Source organism: Pinus tabuliformis, chromosome Q, assembly GCF_031772625.1.
Source record: "Pinus tabuliformis cultivar Carrire ecotype Pingquan chromosome Q, CPIR1, whole genome shotgun sequence".
Classification (NCBI taxonomy): domain Eukaryota; kingdom Viridiplantae; phylum Streptophyta; class Pinopsida; order Pinales; family Pinaceae; genus Pinus; species Pinus tabuliformis.
The window spans coordinates 790,493,736-790,512,829 of record NC_142296.1 but is presented as its reverse complement, the minus strand read 5'-3'; the positions used below and the strand labels follow the sequence as shown (position 1 = coordinate 790,512,829).

The 19,094-nt window shown below is 41.1% G+C and overlaps 1 pseudogene; it reads right to left on the bottom strand.

Moving 5' to 3' along the window:
* Positions 1-14,289: 14,289 nt before the first annotated feature.
* Positions 14,290-17,010, bottom strand: LOC149221859 (25S ribosomal RNA; annotated as a pseudogene).
* Positions 17,011-19,094: the final 2,084 nt, after the last annotated feature.

The window sequence follows — 19,094 nt, the reverse complement described above, 5'->3', positions numbered from 1 at the left end:
TATAGTGTTCTTGACCCCTCAAATCAGAGTTGACTTGACACAAATCAATATATCATTAGGGGATTTTTGAGGTCTAAAATGGGCCTCCTAGGAAAATTGTACAACCAAAATAAACTTTATAAGAACCAATAGATTTCAAGATGATGATGTCAACCATGGGGGATGATTCACCATTTTTGGAGCAAAAAAGTACAAAGATTAAAAAATAATAAAACTACTTTTTCAACTTATCTCCCTAAGTTTTAAATCAAATTTCGAGTAGGAGTACTCGCTAGATGGAAAATTTAATTCCTCATCCAAGGAGTACCCATGTTACATACTTTCGATGGACCCTACTACACAAGCAATGAGAAATACATGAAAAAACGTGATTGCAGACATGTTTTTCATATATTTCTCATTTTCCGTGTAGCGGGGTCCACTGAAAGTATGCAAGATGGATACTCCTTGGATGAACAATCAAATTCTACATCCAACTAGTGTTTCTGCTCGAAATTTAAGTAAACTCGTATTGAGATAAGTTGAAAATACGAGTTGAAATAATAGTTGTCTTTTTTCCCTCTAAAATTTGATGATGTAATCTAAAAATTTGAGTAAACCCATATTGAGATAAGTTGAAAATAAGAGTTGAAATAACAGTGGTATTTTTTCCCTCTAAAATTTGATGATGTAATCTAATCTTATTTTATTATTTCCACTATTATTTTATAATTTCCTTAGGAGACCCATTTTAGACCTCAAAAATCCCCTAATGGCATTTCAATTCATATCTCCTCAACAATGAATATTTAGGGGGTGTGCCACCTACCATTGGAAAGGTCTCAACAAGCACCACAAGATGGTGTAATCCATTTTTGTGTTTGCCTTGATTTTGTCCACCAAAATCTTGACTTACTTCAAGGGTTGCGTCTGGCTTCAAGGCCATGCTTAACCATTGCTTTGACATCAATGGCAATACCTCAACAGATAACTAGGGACGCCTCAATTTCTCATTTGGAGTTTCAGACGTATGGGGGGCGAGAGCTAGACCAGACATCTTATCTAATTACTTCCATCAAAAATGGTTCCTCTCTAGGTTTGTGGACATTGAATCGGTCATACTCAAAACCACTTGGTGGAATCATAGGGTTGGTGCACAACAAATCTCCAAAAGGTTAGATCGTTTCTTCATTTCAAAAGATTTGATTGAGAATTTTAACTTGGTAAGACAAAGGGTTGGGAATGGAGGGGAGTCTGATCACTCCCCATTTTTTTTTGAAGTACGAGGAATTGAAGACAAGTCATCCAGTCCATTCAAAATGAACTCCTCCTGGTTGAAAGAGTAGGCTTTCCTTGATTTGGTTAAATAGCATTGGAAGGAGTTTGAGTCATAAGAGGGGAGCTCAGTAGCTAATCAGTTTGGGGCCAATTTAAAAAGCACAAAATTTATAACAAAGGAATGGGCTTTAAAGAAAAGATGAGGAAAAGGAGCTTAAAGTGGAGCAGAAGCTTCAGTTTATTTCTAATTATGGGGGTGAAGGCTTTAATGAACCTGGGGCCAGTGAGGAGGTGATTCATTTGGAGGGTAGAGGGATCTCCCTGCTGGTGGCTCAAGAAGCGGCCTGAAGACTTAAAGCAGGGCGATCTTGTTGCAGAATGGGAATGAAAACACAAAATTCTTCCAAGCATATGCTAAAGGTGTTAATTTTGGTATGCTTTATGCTTAAGAGAAATTTACTTCAATTTCTTTATTAGCCCAATATCAATATTCGGTTTAGCAATCACATCAGCATGATAGTAAAACGCAGATAGAATATAAACATAAACAGTAGAAGAAAAGCCAAGACAAGATGACACAAGTTGTGGCACCAGCCAAGGACAAACCCCAATGTGAAGAAACCCTTGACCAATTATTCTTATATTCTTCAATATTCAACAAAAAGAGATAGTACAAATTTACAAATCTGATAATTTATGACAACAGTAGTAAAGCCCTAACTAGAAAAGTCAACGTTGGTCAAACAAGGCAGAATTCTTCCTTCAAGCAGCATGGTCAAACCTAGTCAACTTCAACCTCCAACAACAAACCCAAACAGTCCAAAACAGCCTCGAAAAATCCAGTCAAATGTTGGTCAATGAAAATCAAACTACAGTCAACAACTACGGAGGTCAACGTTGGTCAAACCAGAGGTCAGATCACCTCAGTTTCGTGCCCAAAACTGCAGCCTGCGAAGGAGAAGCAGCCACACCTAAAGCACAGTAAAAGGGAGGTCAGCGCTGGTCAATGCAACCCAAAACAAACTCCCTGCAGCTCGGTCAACGCAGTCAAATAGAAAGTTGCCAGATTTGCGTACCCAATCAAGTGAGGAGAGAGAGATGAGTGAAGATGAGATGATGAAATAATTCCTTGAGGTCTCCTCCTTTTATATGCAATGTTGAGGATGAACTGGGGGTAAAAATGCATGTTTTGATTGTTCGTTGACCTTGACAAATTGTCAATAATACAAATAAATTCATATCTTCATTTTTACATGTCGGAATCGGATAATCTTTAGATCAATCCTACACCTCTCGGAGAGAGGAATCCAAGAAAAATATCAGTTGTCATAAAAAATGTGACCCATATGGAGTTTGGCCCTAGTTGCCAATTTTAACACTCCCTCTCAACTAGGGAGAACTCCATCTGCTAATCCATCTGCCAGTCGGTATTATCTCTGCCATCAATGCACTACTTTGCACTGCTCTGCTGAACTATGAAGAAGGAGAAGTGATCGAGAATGTATCATACCATTCTCTACTGACCTGAAGTTAGTCCCTGATAAAAGAGAGTGTCTCATACCACTCTCAATGACCCAAAGTCAGTTCCAATAAGAAGAGAATGTGTCATACCACTCTCATTGACCTGAAGTCAGTGCCAATTAATACTAGATCAATATAGCTCATCCTAGCATAGGGAGTATAGTAGTACACGATGCGTCCATCGGTAGTACTATGGTCCTTATCCTCATTTCCCTACTCATTGGCCAGATGAGAGGTACTTCCCATAAGTCCCAGACTGCATGGGTAGGATGTCTTAGCAGGAGAAGGATGAACCACTCATCCTGCCTACATGTTGCCATAGGGTATCACAGGGGAAGGTTGAACCACTCACCCTATACATAGCAAACCACTAGGGGAAGGTTGAACCACTCACCCTATGGTTGCTCATCGCTCCAATAAGTACCCCAAGCCCCCCAGAGCTCCCAGATCTCAATGTCCATATCATACAGGACCCTCATAGGAGGGTTTCTCCACGACTCCTAGTCATTTTCGAAAAGTCAAGAATTTGACCTTTCCCAAGGGCTTTGTCAAAATGTCGGCGACATGCTCATCAATCCCAATGTGATGGAGCCTTATTGCTCCTTATTGTACCATATCCCGGATAAAGTGGTACCTGATATCTATGTGTTTGGAGCGATCATGAAATATGGGATTCTCTAATAATCATATCCCACTCTGGTTGTTGCAGAGGATCATGGTGGTATCCATCACATATCCAAACAACTCACTGAAGAGCTTCCTCAACCAAACAGCTTCACAGGAGGCCATACTTACAGCTATGTATTCGACCTCAGCGGTGCTTAAGGAAACCAACTTCTGCTTCTTGCTGATCTAGGATATCGAAGCAGAACCCAAAGAAAAACAGCTCCCATAAGTGCTCTTGCGATCCACCACACTGCCACCCAATCAGCATCAGAATAACCATGTAGCCTCACATCTCCGGTTGTGTATCTCAGTCCATGAGTGATTGTGCCCGAAGATATCTCAAAAGATTCTTGGCACCAATCCAATGTAAATGATGAGGCTCAACCATATATTGGCTCAACATATTAACTACAAAACATATATCTGGACGGGAGTTCACCAAGAACATAAGTGCTCCTATGAGTTGACGATACTCCGAAACATTTCCCAATTTAGGTCTGACAGCACTACCACATAACTTCTTAAAGTTAAGTTCCATCGGGGTAGTCACAGGCTTGCAGTCCACCATCCCAAATCTTTCTAATATCTTCACAACATATTTTCCTTAAGATAGGAAAATTTCTCCTGCCTTTTTCTAGACCTCCAACCCTACGAAGTAATGCATCAGTCCTAGGTCCTTCATCTCAAATTCGGAAGCCAACTCCCTCTTACATTTGTGAATGAAAGGGTCTGCAACTGTCAGAAAGAGGTCGTCCACATAAAGTACCAGTATGAGAGGTTTATCATTTTCAAACTTAAAGTAAAGGTTCAAATCAGCTTCACTTCTAGTGAATCTTAGCTTCATCAGATAGTTATCAATCCTCTCGTACCAAGCTTAGGGTGCTTGCTTCAAGCCATAGAGAGCCTTCTTCAACCTGCATACATGATATTCTCGGTCATGAACCTCAAACCCCTTGGGTTGTTCTACATAGACTTCCTCTTTGATCAAACCATGCAAGAAAGTGGTCTTGAGATCCATTTGATGTAGGTTCCATCCTTGCAAGGCAGCAAGGGCTATGATCGAGCAGATGGTGGTGTATCGAGCAACAGGTGAAAATATCTCATCGTAATCTACACATTCCTTTTGAGAGTAGCATCGGGAAACAAGGCGAGCCTTAAACTTTTTTGCACTTCCATCAGCTCCATGCTTGATTTTGAAGAGCCACTTAGAGGTGACAACCAATTTGTCCTGGGGTCTAGGGACCACATCCCAGACATCATTCTTCATAATAGACTCGTACTCTTCACTCATAGCATCCTTCCATACTTGTTGCTTCACGGCTTCTTCAAATGATGAAGGTTCATTTTAAATGATAGTGCTCATGGCAGTCAAGTATCCTTGATACATGTTCGGCTTCTTTCTCTCATGGAAAGTCCCCCTCAGTGTAATATGTCTCTTGGCATCTTCGAGAGTCTCCCTAAGCTATGAGGGTCTCAACTTAGAGGAGGAGGGCTCTTGGGGAGGAGGATCAATAGGATCCATAGGTTCATCAACATCTAGCATTGTCTCGTCCTCTTTTGCACCCTATTTTCCGATGTAAGCTTCTTTGTCCTTCCTTGGGATAGGAAGGTTGTCGATCTTGTTGAGGACCATATCTTCGTCAAAGGTGACATCATGATTTATCTCAACTTCCCTTTGACCAACCACATAAATTCTATAGCCCTTAGAATTTTCACTATAGCCCACAAAGATTAATTTCTTTCTAAATGCACCCAATTTGCTTCTTTTCTCTTTCGGCACATGAAAATATACGGGACTTCCAAAAATTCTAAAGTGAGAGACATCGCGTTTTTTACCAGTAAACATTTCTTTGAGAGTCTTGGAGTCCAATGCTTGATGAGGGCATTGGTTTTGAGCATACATGACGGTATTCACAACTTTGGCCCATAGAAACTTCGGAAACTCTTGATCATGAAGCATGGCACGAACAACTTCCACAATAGTACGATTCTTCCTTTCGACCACACCATTCTGCTCAGGAGTGTATGGTGTTGTGGTCTCCCTCTTAATGTAAACTTCTCTACAATAGTCATGGAATTCACTTGATTCGTACTCAGTCCCATTATCAATGCTTAATATCTTGATTCTCTTCTTGGATTGGTTTTCGATCATGGCTTTGAAGTGACGGAACTAAGTGAACACTTCATCCTTCTTTTTCAAGAAGTAGATCCAAATCTTGCAAGAATAGTCATCGTAAAGGTGAGATAATATAAGTATCCTCCCAAAGAGTTTACGGGCATCATACCAGATATGTTGGAGTGGATCAACTACAATATATCAGTGGTCTTGCTATTACTTGAGGGCAATGGTCCCCTTGTAAGTTTTCCTTCGATACATCCTGGCCATATACCTTCATGCTCTACTCTGAACTCAGGCATACCTATCACCATCTGTCTCACATCGTGAAGAGCCATAATGAAGATGGGAAAACCTTTGGTGCCATAGTTCAGATTGTAGAGATGTGTCACAAGACATGGCTCCCAATGGACTTCCTCCAACTTGATGCAACATGTCAACCCAGAACCCAAGAGTAAAAGCATCTTTAAAATTCCTTTTCCAAACATGTACCTTTCCATCGATGAATGCCACATTGTATCCTTTGTCTTCCATTGTCAAAATGGACACTAGGTTCTTCTTGAGATCAAGTACATATAGAACTTCTTGTAAATGAATCGTGTTACCCTGATTCAATTGAAGGGTAACGTTCCCTACTCCCTTCACGGGATAGGTGACATCGTCTCCAAGAATAATCCCGAATTTTGTCTCCTTCTCTATCAGATTAGAGAGAGCTTCCTTATATCCGATGAAGTGCCTTGAGGCACCACCATCAATTAGCCAATTCCCCAAATTGTCCAGAGGAGAGGTAGTGGAGAGGGCCAATAGAAGATAGTATTCCTTTTGCTTATTGTTAACAACATTTGATTCTTCATACCTGGAGTTCCTTGCTTTCTTGGAGGGTTGACCAATTCCATGATGTCCCGCATTCCTTTTTCCTTTGCCATTGAACCTGCCATTCCTATGATTGTTGTTGTTGAAGTTGCCCCTGGAATGATTGTGATCATCATCATGTGATGTGTCCCTTATATTTGGACAGTCCCTTGCATAGTGGCCAAACTTATTGCAAACAAAGCACCTCCCCTTCCTTCCACCATTAGATTCGGGCTTTCCATTGAAATGACCTTTAGACCCTACATTTTTTCTCCTTTTGGAATGAGTTGGGAAAGCAGTGGGATTGCCTCTATTAGAAGGCATTTCTTGCTCCACTATTCTTGTTTCTTCTTGAATGCATCTCGACATCAATTCTTCAAACCCTGGAATTCGATCATTATTGAGAATAGTGGTTCTAAATATATACCACTCGGGTGGGAGTCCTCCAAGGGTAGTGATGGTGAGTTCCCTGTCAGGAATGACCTCTCCAATTGACAAAAGATCATTCTTGATCTCAGTGATCCTTAAGAAGTAGGATTGAATATCCTCGTCCTTACCCTTCTTGATATCCTTCAATTTATTTTTTGAGAAATAAAATTTGATTTGCATCACTAACCTTGAACATGCTGACCAGCGTGTTGTAGATTTCCTTGGAGGTGTTTAGATCGGAGATGTAGGCCACTAGACACTTGTCAATGGAATCTCTGATAATCTTCTTCACTTTGACTTCAGCCTTGTTGTACTTGTTCTTTATAGTAGCCAGTGCATTTGAAGGAGGCTCAAGGATTTTACCCCACATAATCCAACACTTCTTGTTCTTCCAATGTTAGATCAAGAGACATCTTCCATCCATGAAAGTCAGACTTTCCACAGAGCTTGTCTTCAGCCAGGAAGTGGGATGAGGAACCCATAGAGCCTTTGTCCTTGTCCAACTGTCTTTGGTGATTGCTCTTTCACTCTTGCTTGGGCTTTATCTTCACCTCAACTCTGATACCATGTTAATTTTGGTCAGATCACCTCGGTTTTTGTGCCCAAATCTATATCCTGTCAAGGAGAAGCAGCGACACCCAAAGCACAATCAAAGGGAGGTCAACGCAACCCAAAACAGAGTCCCTTTAGCTCGGCCAAACCTAGTCAACGCAATCAAACAAAAAAGTCCTCCCTTCGCACGTGTGAGAGAAAGTTGTCAGATTTGCGTACCTAATCAAGTGAGGAGAGAGAGATGAGTGAAGATGATGATGAAATAATGCCTTGAGGTCTCCTCCTTTTATATGCAACGTTGAGGATGAACTGGGGGTAAAAATTCATGTTTTGATTATTGGCCGACCTTGACGATTTGTCAATAATACAAATAAATTCATATATTCATTTTTACATGTCAAAATTGAATGATCTTTAGATCAATCCTACACCTCTCGAAGAGAGGAATCCAAGAAAAATATCATTTGTCATAAATAAGGTGACCCATATGGATTTTGGCTCTAGTTGCCAATTTTAACAAAAGGGCGTAAAATGTGAAACGTTATTTGGAATCTAGAGGATAGGGAGGGAAGTGAACTTTCAAGCTTCCATGATCTGCCATTGCTAGGGAATCATTATTTTCAAGACCTCTTTAAAGTGGCAAAGGGGACCTCCATTGCTGAAGTAATTTGTGTGGCTCAAGCCTTCCCCGCATTTGTGGAGGACAATAGGTCTCCTATGGAGGAGATTTCTAAGACATAATTGAAAACGGTCCTACACTCCTTTCAAAAGGATAAAATTTCGGGCCAAGGTGGTTGGTCAATTGATTTCTTCTTAGGCCTTTACGACATCCTTGGGAAAGATTTACTAAGAGTGGTTGAGGAATCCAGGAGGGAGGGCGAAATTATGCCAGCCTTTAACACTACTTTCATCCTCCTTATCCCAAAAGGGGACAACCCACAGAAAATGGATGATTATCGGCCCATATCATTATGTAATTGCATCTATAAAATAATAGCCAAAGTTATTGCCTCAAGCTTGAAGCCTGTTGTGTCCAAATCTATGTCTAAGGAGCAATGTGTGTTCCTTGAAGGCAAACAAATTCATGAAGCGATAGGGATGGCACAGGAAGGCATTCAGAGCATTAAAATCCACAAATTAAAGGGGGGCAGTTCTCAAGATAGACCTTTCTAAAGCCTACGATAGGGTCAGTTGGCTATACATTAGGCTTCTTATCATCCATGTTGGCTTCAGTCTACCATTTATTATCTAGATAATGAGATGCCTTCAATCGATATCTTTTGCAGTATTAATCAACAGATTTGCTTCTCCATTTTTTCATGCACAGAGGGGCCTTCGGCAAGGGTTCCCATTGTCACCTCTCCTTTTTCTTATGGTTGCAGAAGGTCATAGCAGGTTGATGGTTGAAGAAAATCGAGGAGGGGAGTTCAATGGTTTGCACAAATGCATGCTATAACGCACCTTCTTTTTGTTTATGTACTTACTTTTTGCAATGGATCCACAAGACATGTTGACAAACTGATTGAAATTTTAGGCATATTTGGGAAAGCTACAGGAATGATTGTAAATGACAGGCAATCCACAATATCCTTTCATAATTTGGATGTCAAAGAGCTCCATCACCTAAAGGAAGTTTTTCCTTACAAGCTCAAGTTATTAGAAGAGGGACTAAAATACCTAGGTTTCTAGCTAAAACCAAATAACTACGGCAAGGAGGACTGGAACTAACTCTTGGCAAAGCTAGAAAAAAGACTGAAGACTTGGAGCCATAGGTGGCTATCAAGGGTGGGTAAATTAGTCATGGTCAAAACTATACTAAAGGCAATCCCAATCTATTGGATCTCTCTAGCATGGATACCCAAATGCATCCTTGAAAAAGAAAGAAGGTTGTGTTTCAAGATTTTTGGGGAAAGTCACAATGATCAGTCAGTACTTACTTGGGTAAAATGGGAAAGGATTATTGCCCTCAAAGCCTTGGGAGGATGGGGATTAAAAAACATTTTACTTTTCTCTAAATCCTTGGCCGCAAAGTATAGTTAGAGGCTATTGACCACTCAGAGTCTCTGCACACTAGTGGTTACTCGAAAGCACATTGCTCCCAGCTCTCTGGAGGAATGGATCAGAAGAGAAGATAAGTTGCATGCAAACATCTATGTTATATGGAGGGCAGTGTTGAATTCCTTTGAACTTATTAGAGGAACACTGGCTTGGCATGTTGAAAATGGCAGCAGGGTGAGGATTGGCAAAGATCCTTAGCCTGGAAGTGGGGAGAGACATATTTTTACTCAAGCCCTTATTGGGTCTCTTAGAGATGGGGCTTACTCAAAGCTTTCTCATTTGGAAAATATAGCTAACAGAACCATCTGGTGCCAAGTTTGGATGTCAACAGATGAGTTGGGCATTGAGGAAGCGCATAGGGAGGTATGGTTAAGGTATATGGATACTTTGACAGTAATGATGAACTAGTCTCATCCTCCCCAACTAGCATATACTCACCCAGGCTTGAGTATGTACCACTGAATGTGCAGAGAGAAATAGGGAAAGAAATCTGGTGGTGGAAACATAGTTTGCGAGAAAATTGCTACAAAGGCTAGTATTTTTATTTGGTGTGTCCTTAGCAACAAAGTCCCCACTTGGGATGTTATGCAACAAAGATACAAAATTGGCCCTGGCTAGTGTACTCTGTGCAAAATGCACAAGAAAACAATCTGACACCTACTTATAAGTTTCCCTTTTACTCTACAGCTATGGCAACAGTGTCAATTGGGTAACGATTAGGCCTGGAACTAGAATGGTTTGTCTGTTGAGTAAGCTTGGATAAATTGGAGCTCCAACCCAGTAACTATAGTTTTCAAGGCACTTCCACTGATCCTATGCTAGGGAATATGGCTGGCCCGAAATTAAGCCATATTCCAAGATCTTCCTTCTTCCCCTATTCAGGTTGTAAGTGAGGGGCTAGCAATTCTAGCCCATTATTCTCAAGTAAAAGCTTCACCTCCTCCCCGAGTTATTATCTCTACATAGCCTGACGAGTTCATTCCACTGGCTTACTTCGACGGGCATCACAAGCTAAAAATCAATTAAGTGGGGGTGGAACCATACTTTTTATGTTTGAGTACCATTCCTTTCACGTTAATATGGGCTTTGGTCCTGGCTCCAACAACCATTTTGAACTGTTGGTTGTAAAATCTATCATGTGCTATGCATTAGAGAAAGGTTGTGAAAGGCTATAGGTTTATGGAGACTCACTGCTAGTGGTTAACTGGATTAATGACATACAACAACGTAAAAACATTCTTCTTGATCCAATTTTGGAGGTCATGCATCTTAAGACAAGTTTTGATTATTCTTTATGTTCTCATGTTTAAAAGGAGAAGAATACTCAAGCAGATCGCTTGTCAAAAGGACTAAGTCTTATGCATTATCAATGGCAAATTATGGAACAATGCGACAATACCTTCTATCAGTTTTTTCATAGACCATTTATGGATGACATCCGCCTTGGCCCTCCTTTCAGCTAGCTATAGATCCTCTTTTACATACATTTGACTATGATATATTTTGTTATCATCATCCACTAGTGAAGGGCATCTTCACTTTTTCTGTAATTTTTTGTGACCCAGATTTTGTATAAATCCTATATGGCGATAAATCTAGATCTCTATGAGCAGTCTTATTAGATAGTTTTGTAAATCAACAACTTTCATACAGCTTGAAACTTGTATGCCATTATGGTGATCAATATGTATATACTGAATAGTTTGATGTGAATAGTTTAGACATTATGTAAACCAACAGAATGCACACAGCGATGTGCATATATAAAATGTAACTTTGTATCTTTTTGAAAGGGAAATAAAGTTATGGTTTTTTTCCAAGGAAAAAAAATGATTCCCCTCTCTCTTATTTATAGTTTCCCTTTGGGGTCTTTTCTTCTTAATTTAATTTGAGGGGTTACAATTTTTCCTCCACTTGGCCCCAATTTTGGCTTCCTTCACAACTTTTTCCCCAATTTACCCAATGTTGCCCCAAAAGTATTGGATAATCGGTTTGCCCCTTTATCATTGACTATAGCCTATGGAGTTGGATAGGCTACTTTATGCTCCCTTGGGAAATTAATTAGTAGGGAACATTACATATGAAATTACTTTTTTGTAGTGAGACAGATGAAGCTCTACTTACACACAAGTAGAATTATCTCTTATTGTCATTTTTTAAAAGAAGTGTAGGACACAGTTTGGTGAATCGTTCTTGGTCTCTTTCCAATGTTGCACTTCCCAAGCCCTCTCCATTTATGGGAACATAAAGGTGAAAGAATTTTATATGTCATCAGTGGAATTTCTTGTTTAGAATACATTCACTCAAAGGGGGATCTACAAAGAGACCCTTACTCTGAGAATCCCATAATGTCTTGTTCTACATATCTTTAGAATGAAAGCCACTTATCCTCCTATAAATCAACTCAATCCAATCCTCATACAAAATGAGGCATTTTGTCAAATAATTAGGCTCATTTTGGATAGCAAAATTATCTTCATAGAATGAGGTATGCCCAAAAATTTATAAATTCCTAAATGGCATCAAAAACCGATTCAAAAAATGTTCTTCAATTCCTTACTAGACAACATGAAGTCTCAACTTCTACATTCCCAAAATGGCTCTGTTCTGGGCATTTATAGACTGTTCTGAGCAAAGAATATTTTTTTTCACTTATCAAGGTCCTTAGACATTCTTCATAATCTCAGTGACCTAGTGATACTCTCATGTTTCTCTGGAATGCTCCCAACTTCCAATATACACACACCTCCTCCCAGAAACATTTTTCCTTGCTCTCAAAAATGTTGTTTTCTTCCTGTTTTTTCCAGGTCTGAATCCTGAGGATTAGTGTCAGATCTTGTTGTTAGGTATCTCAGGAAGGTTCTACTTTGGCGGTTCTTCATCGTGCCCCAACATGGAAACCATGAGTTCCATAAACTTGGGCGATTCCGGTTGTGTTTAACATGGAAACCCAAGTTCCCCGCACCAGGGCCGCGGTTTTCGCCCGGGCGGGAGATGGAGACTGAAAGGTTCCTGGAATTAGGCAAATTCCCTCATGCCACGAAATAGAAGCCCCCGGTTTCCGCGGACTTGGGCAGTTATCGGTCGTTCTGCGACATGGAAACCTAAGTTCCCTGCACCGAGGTCGCGGTTTCTGTCATGGCAGGACATGGAAGACCCAAGTTTCCCATAATTGGGTGGTTTCCGTCATGCCATGGAATGGAAAGCCCCATGTTTGGTAGACTTGGGCGGTCATTCCCTGTTGCGCGATGACATGGAAACCTGAAGCTCCCCAGACTTGGGCAGCCATTCCCTGTCGCGCGATGACATGGAAACCTGAAGCTCCCCAGACTTGGGCGATCGTTCCCTATCGCGCGATGACATGGAAACCCAAAGCTCCCCAGACTTGGGCAGCCATTCCCTGTCGCACGATGACATGGAAACCTGAAGCTCCCCAGACTTGGGCGATCGTTCCCTATCGCGCGATGACATGGAAACCTAAAGCTCCCTAGACTTGGGCGATAGTTTTAGCTGTGGCGCGACATGGGAACCCTGTGTTTCCCAGACTTGGGTAGCAATTTTTGTCGTGATGCGAAATGGAAACCCCATGTGTCCACTAACTTGGGTAGCAGTTTCCATTGCGCAGCGAAATGGACACCCCAAATTCCCCGGACTTTGGTGGCTTTTCGTTACCCCACGACATGGAAATCTAAAGTTCCACAGACTCTCGGGCGATTTAGGGCATGCCGCAACATGGAAACCCCCAAGTTCCCCGTGCCAGGGCAAGACATGGAAACCCCAGGTTTCCCAGACTTGGGTGGTTTCCATTGGTGGCTCCAGTCGCAATGCCACAAGTTCCCCAGACTTGAGAGTTGGTTTCCATCGTCATGAAAACCCCAAGTTCCCCACGTTGGGGCTTTGTTGAAAACCTCGAGCTTCCATCATGTCGTAAAATATGGAAACTCGTGGTTCCATCAAGGGCGGGACATGGAAACCCCAAGTTTCCCCAGACTTGGGCATCGTCAATTTCGGTAGTGGCACGACATGGAAACCCCAAGTTTCCCCAGACTTGGACGTCACTGATTTCGGTTGTGGCGTGACATGGAAACCCCAAGCTTCCCAGGCTTGGATGTGACATGGAAACCCCAAGTTTCCCCAGGTTTGGGCGCCAGGGCGTGACGTGGAAACCCCAAATTTTGTGCGCCGGGGTGCAACATGGAGACCCCAAATTTCGGGCATCGGGGCGCGACATGGAAACCCCAATTTTTCCCATGCTTGGGCACCTTTTTCGTCGCAACGTGGAAACCCCAAATTTTGGGTGCCGGGGCACGACATGGAAACCCCAATTTTTCCCATGCTTGGGCGCCTTTTCCATCGCAATGTGGAAACCCCAAATTTCAGGCGTTGGGGCGCGACATGGAAACCCAAATTTTTCCCATGCTTGGGCACCTTTTTCGTCGCAATGTGGAAACCCCAAATTTCAAGCATCAGGGCGCAACATGGAAACCCCAATTTTTCCCATGCTTGGGCGCCTTTTCCGTCGCAACATGGAAACCCCAATTTTTCCCATGATTGGGGTGCCTTTTCCGTCCCAACGTGGAAACCCCAAGTTTGGGCACCGGGGCACTACACGGAAACCCCAAATTTTGGGCACCAGGGCGTGACATGAAAACCCCAATTTTCCCGGGCTTCGGTGCCTTTTTCGTCGCGACGTGGAAACCCCAAATTTCCCGCCCCCAAGCAAAGCATTTCTGAGATGTGAGCAATAAAAAATTGTCGTTTGGAGGAAGAGGCAAAGGTGCAAGAGCGGGAGAGTTGTCTAGATTTGTTTGAATAATGTGTGACAAGAGCGAAGCTCTGAATCAAGGTGACCAAGGGCTGAATCTCAGTGGATTGTGGCAGCAAGGCCACTCTGCCACTTACAATACCCTGTCGCATATTTAAGTCGTCTGCAAAGGATTCTTCTCAATGACCGTTTGGAATTGAACTTCAAAGTTACCTCGACCGAGATGCTTCACGGTCGCGATTTGCAAATGACACGGGCCCCTGGGGGTGATAAAGCGATGCCCCTATTGTGGGTTGAGATACAGTCGAAGAGTGACATGCACCGCTTCTAGCGTCGATTCTGACTTAGAGGCATTCAGTCATAATCCAACACACAGTAGCTTCGCACCACTGGATTTTCAACCAAGCACGATGACCAATTGTGTGAATCAACGGTTCCTCTCATACTAAGTTGAATTACTATTGCGGTGCGTTTCATCAGTAGGGTAAAATTAACCTGTCTCACGACGGTCCAAACCCAACTCGCATTCCCTATTGGTGGGTGAACAATCCAACACTTGGTGAATTCTGCTTCACAATGATAGGAAGAGCCGACATCGAAGGATCAAAAAGCAATGTTGCTATGAACGCTTGGCTGCCACAAGCTATTTATCCCTGTGGTAACTTTTCTGACACCTCTAGCTTCAAATTCTGAAAATCTAAAGGATCGATAGGCCACGCTTTCATGGTTTGTATTCGTACTGAAAATCAAAATCAAATGAGATTTTACCCTTTTGTTCCACATGAGATTTCTGTTCTCGTTGAGCTCATCTTAGGACACCTACGTTATCTTTTAACAGATGTGCCACCCCAGCCAAACTCCCCACCTGACAATGTCTTCCGCCCAGATCGACCCGCCGAAACGTGCCTTAAGGCCAAAAACAGGGGTAGTGCCCCATCTCCGCCCCACGGAATAAGTAAAATAACATTAAAAGTAGTGGTATTTCACTTGCGCCGAAAACGGCTCCCACTTATTCTACACCTCTCAAGTCATTTCACAAAGTCGGACTAGAGTCAAGCTCAACAGGGTCTTCTTTCCCTGCTGATTCTGCCAAGCCCATTCCCTTGGTTGTGGTTTCACTAGATAGTAGATAGGGACAGTGGGAATCTCATTAATCCATTCATGTGCATCACTAATTAGATGACGAGGCATTTGGCTACCTTAAGAGAGTCATAGTTACTCTCGCCATTCACCCGTTGTTAAAATTGGAAACCAGGGCAAAACTTCATGTGGGTCATCTTATTCATGGCTGATAATATTTTTATTAGATTCCTCTCGTCGAGAGGTGTAAGATTGATATAAAGATCATCCGATTCCGATAAGTATTCATGGAGATATGAATTTATTTTGATTATGGAATTATTATCAAGCCGACCTACAACTCATGTAGGCTCAGAAGCCCAACAGTCGCATCTATTCACCCACCAACGTTGTGTATAAATATAAGAGGACTTTTCCTCATTTGGACTCACTCATCTCATCACATCTCTCTCTCTCTACTGCGCAGATATGAGTCTCTTCTCTACTGCACTGAAATGGGTCTCTCTCTCTCACACATGTGAAGCCGGAAACTGCTGAAACTGAAGCTGCAACTGCAGAAGTAAAAATTGACTTGCGTGGCCTAGAAGATCTCCTCTTTGGAACTGCGCTGTAGGTTCATCTGAACCTCCTTTGAAAGCTTCAACTTTTGGTGGTGGAATGAAGTCAATCCGACGAACGGTTTGCAAGATATCGACTGCCCTAGTTTGAAGCCGGAAACTGCTGAAACTGAAGCTGCAACTGCAGAAGTAAAGATTGACTTGCGTGGCCTAGAAGATCTCCTCTTTGGAACTGTGTTGTAGGTTCATCTGAACCTCCTTTGAAAGCCGCAACTTTTGGTGGTGGAATGAAGTCAATCCGACGAACAGTTTGCAAGATATCGACTGCCCTAGTTTGAAGCTGGAAACTGCTGAAACTAAAGCTGCAACTGCAGAAGTAAAGATTGACTTGCGTGGCCTAGAAGATCTCCTCATCTAAACTGCACTGTAGGTTCATATGAACCTCCTCTGGAAGCCAAAACTTTTGGTGGTGGAATGAAGTCAATCCGACGGTCGGTTTTTGAGATATGGTCTGCCCTAGTTTGATAATGAAGCCGCTAATGCTGATGCTGCTGATCTAGGGTTTGCTACTGCTGATATGAATCAGATTTATTGTACTATTTCTCTCAGCTGAATTATTGAAGATAAAAGAAGATTTGATCAAAGGGTTTCCCCACACATTGTGGGGTTTTTCCCTGGCTAGCCACCACATCTTGTGTCTCTTGTCTTGGCTTGTTTTCTGTCGATCATTTAATGTTCTATCTGCACTTTACTTTATGTACATGTGATTGCTAATCGGTGGAATATAATAAGAAAAAGAAGTAAACTGTTATAAGCATAGAACATACCATAACTTAACACCCGCACTTGGTTGAATTTCTTCACTTTGACATTCAGAGCACTGGGTAGAAATCACATTGCGTCAACATCCACAGGGATCATCGCAATGCTTTGTTTTAATTAAACAGTCAGATTCCCCTTGTCCGTACCAATTCTGAGTCGATTGTTCACCGCCTAGGGAAAAGCCCTGGTAGGGGGCATTCTACGCCCGTAGCCGAATCGGCATGCGACTGCCTGCCCAGACTGTCGAAAGCACACTATTCTTCTTACATGTCGTCCCATAGGTTAGCCAAATTCCTAATCTAAATACCAAGATATCCATTATACAGTAGTATCTAGTGCCAACAGGCAGTTAGGTAGTATTTTGTTCACTCTTAGATGTTTGTCAAATTCAATGTAAGTGCTGGAAAATGGAATTTTAGTGGATCCACATGATCAGAAAGTGATTATAGAGGCCTTTCTAAGGTTTCTTGCACAAAAACAACTTAGAATGAAATGAAAAAAAAATGATTTGAAAAATATTCATCTTTTCTCATGCCCTGAACACTGAAAACATGCTTATTTGGGATAGCCTTTTGCAAAATAAGGCATCCTCAATGGAAAGATGCTAGCGATGTTGATGAAACTATAGATTCAGATTTACAGGGTGACACTTTGAGCAACATTCAAGATATGACCTTAAAATATTGAAAAAGGTGAGGAAGGAGATCTCTTGATTTAGCTCCTATTTTGGAAGTGGGTGTGGTTAACAGTGAATATACATCATTTATACTCCTATGGCATGTAAAGAAATATAGAGATCCATGGAAATACAAATTTAGGAGTTCGAAGTGAAAAGGGTGATTAGAATAGGAATTCAAACAGCTTTCATGTTCTTAGGAAGAAAAAGCACATTTTTGTTATTGATGTGGATTATCACAACTCAGAAGACAAGGGAACTAGTCTTTTAGCAGTGTCAAAGAAGAAATTAAAGCTTCAGGTCTAGATCACAAGTCAGGAAGCATTAGGTTTATAGTATATACTATCAACATCATTGAATATTTCTTAAAATGGTTTCTGTTAGCTTCTAGGGACATGAATTTAGGTGATTCTTGGTTATTCATGCAGTGAATAGTTTTAATAAGGGTAGGAAACCATGCTAGATATAATCTTGAGCATAGTCCACAAACATTTACAATCATGTATTATAATTTCTGAAATGATGAGGATTTAAGATTTCACCATTTATATTTTATATTTATCATTTGAATTTTGTAGTAACATTTACTCTCAATGTACTTCTCTATTTAGTATAACAAAAAGTATATTTGCCTTGTGAGATTGAAAAATCACAAGAAGGTGCCTTGGAAATACTTTACCCTAGGATTTGGAGATAAATTCTGCATAATAAGCAAACATGGGCAAGGAGAGGAAGTATGTGGCTTTATCAAAATGTAAGATGATAGAACAACTTTTGAGAATAGTATCACTAAAGGAATTGATGCAAAAACATACTAAGCCAATTGCTCTATTCTACTCTTCAACAGATAACACTCAAAACATATAATTGCTCAACATCACAAATTAGAAACAATTTGGGCCTTTTATGGCACAACACAACATACACAACGCAGTGAGATGCACTTTTATGTGCTTGAGTAAAATAATAAGTGAAATTCACCTGAAACTCGGAGAAAGAGGTTGGGCAATGTTTTTGAGCACATAATAGAGACTATAACAATCGTTGTCAAAGGAAGGCCTTGGCAAGATAAACTTTATGTGCTTAGCAAGGTGCACTCCATTGCTCTAAAGGGAAATTTTTTTTATCACAGAGAAAAGCCCCATTAAAACCTACAAGTAAATAACTGAGTACAAGAAACAGAGGATATGTTGATGGAATAACAAAGTGTGGAATACATAAATATACCACTGTAGAAACAATCTAGACCATTGCTTGGCAAAAAGTGCAAATTGAATTTTTAAACCCTGAGCAAAGCCTTTGGTTTTAATGTTGAGGGAGGGAAATTAGCAAAATCCATGAAGCATGGGAGAAATATATTGTGCTCCAAATAATCCCAATGATTATTGAAATTATGTAGACCAGTATTTACAGAATAATGCACTTCCCTTTTGTGATACCACAGTTATTACCCCTAAAATGTATTGAATCACATTAATGTATAAGTAAATGTCTGTCTTTTATAATGATAGGAGTCAAGCCATGTGTATTTTTATAATGATATACTCTCCTCAATGGTGTTTTACTCTTTGGAGAAGCCAACTAAGTTATACCATATACATCTAAGCAGGGTCATAATTATTCATATTAAGAACTTTAAAAATGGAATAAGAAAAGACCAGAAATACATGTAGATGCCAAGGAGAATTGTCAGTTCTCCAGTAATTCTGAACAAGCCTTCTTCTCATCAATCTGGAGACAGCT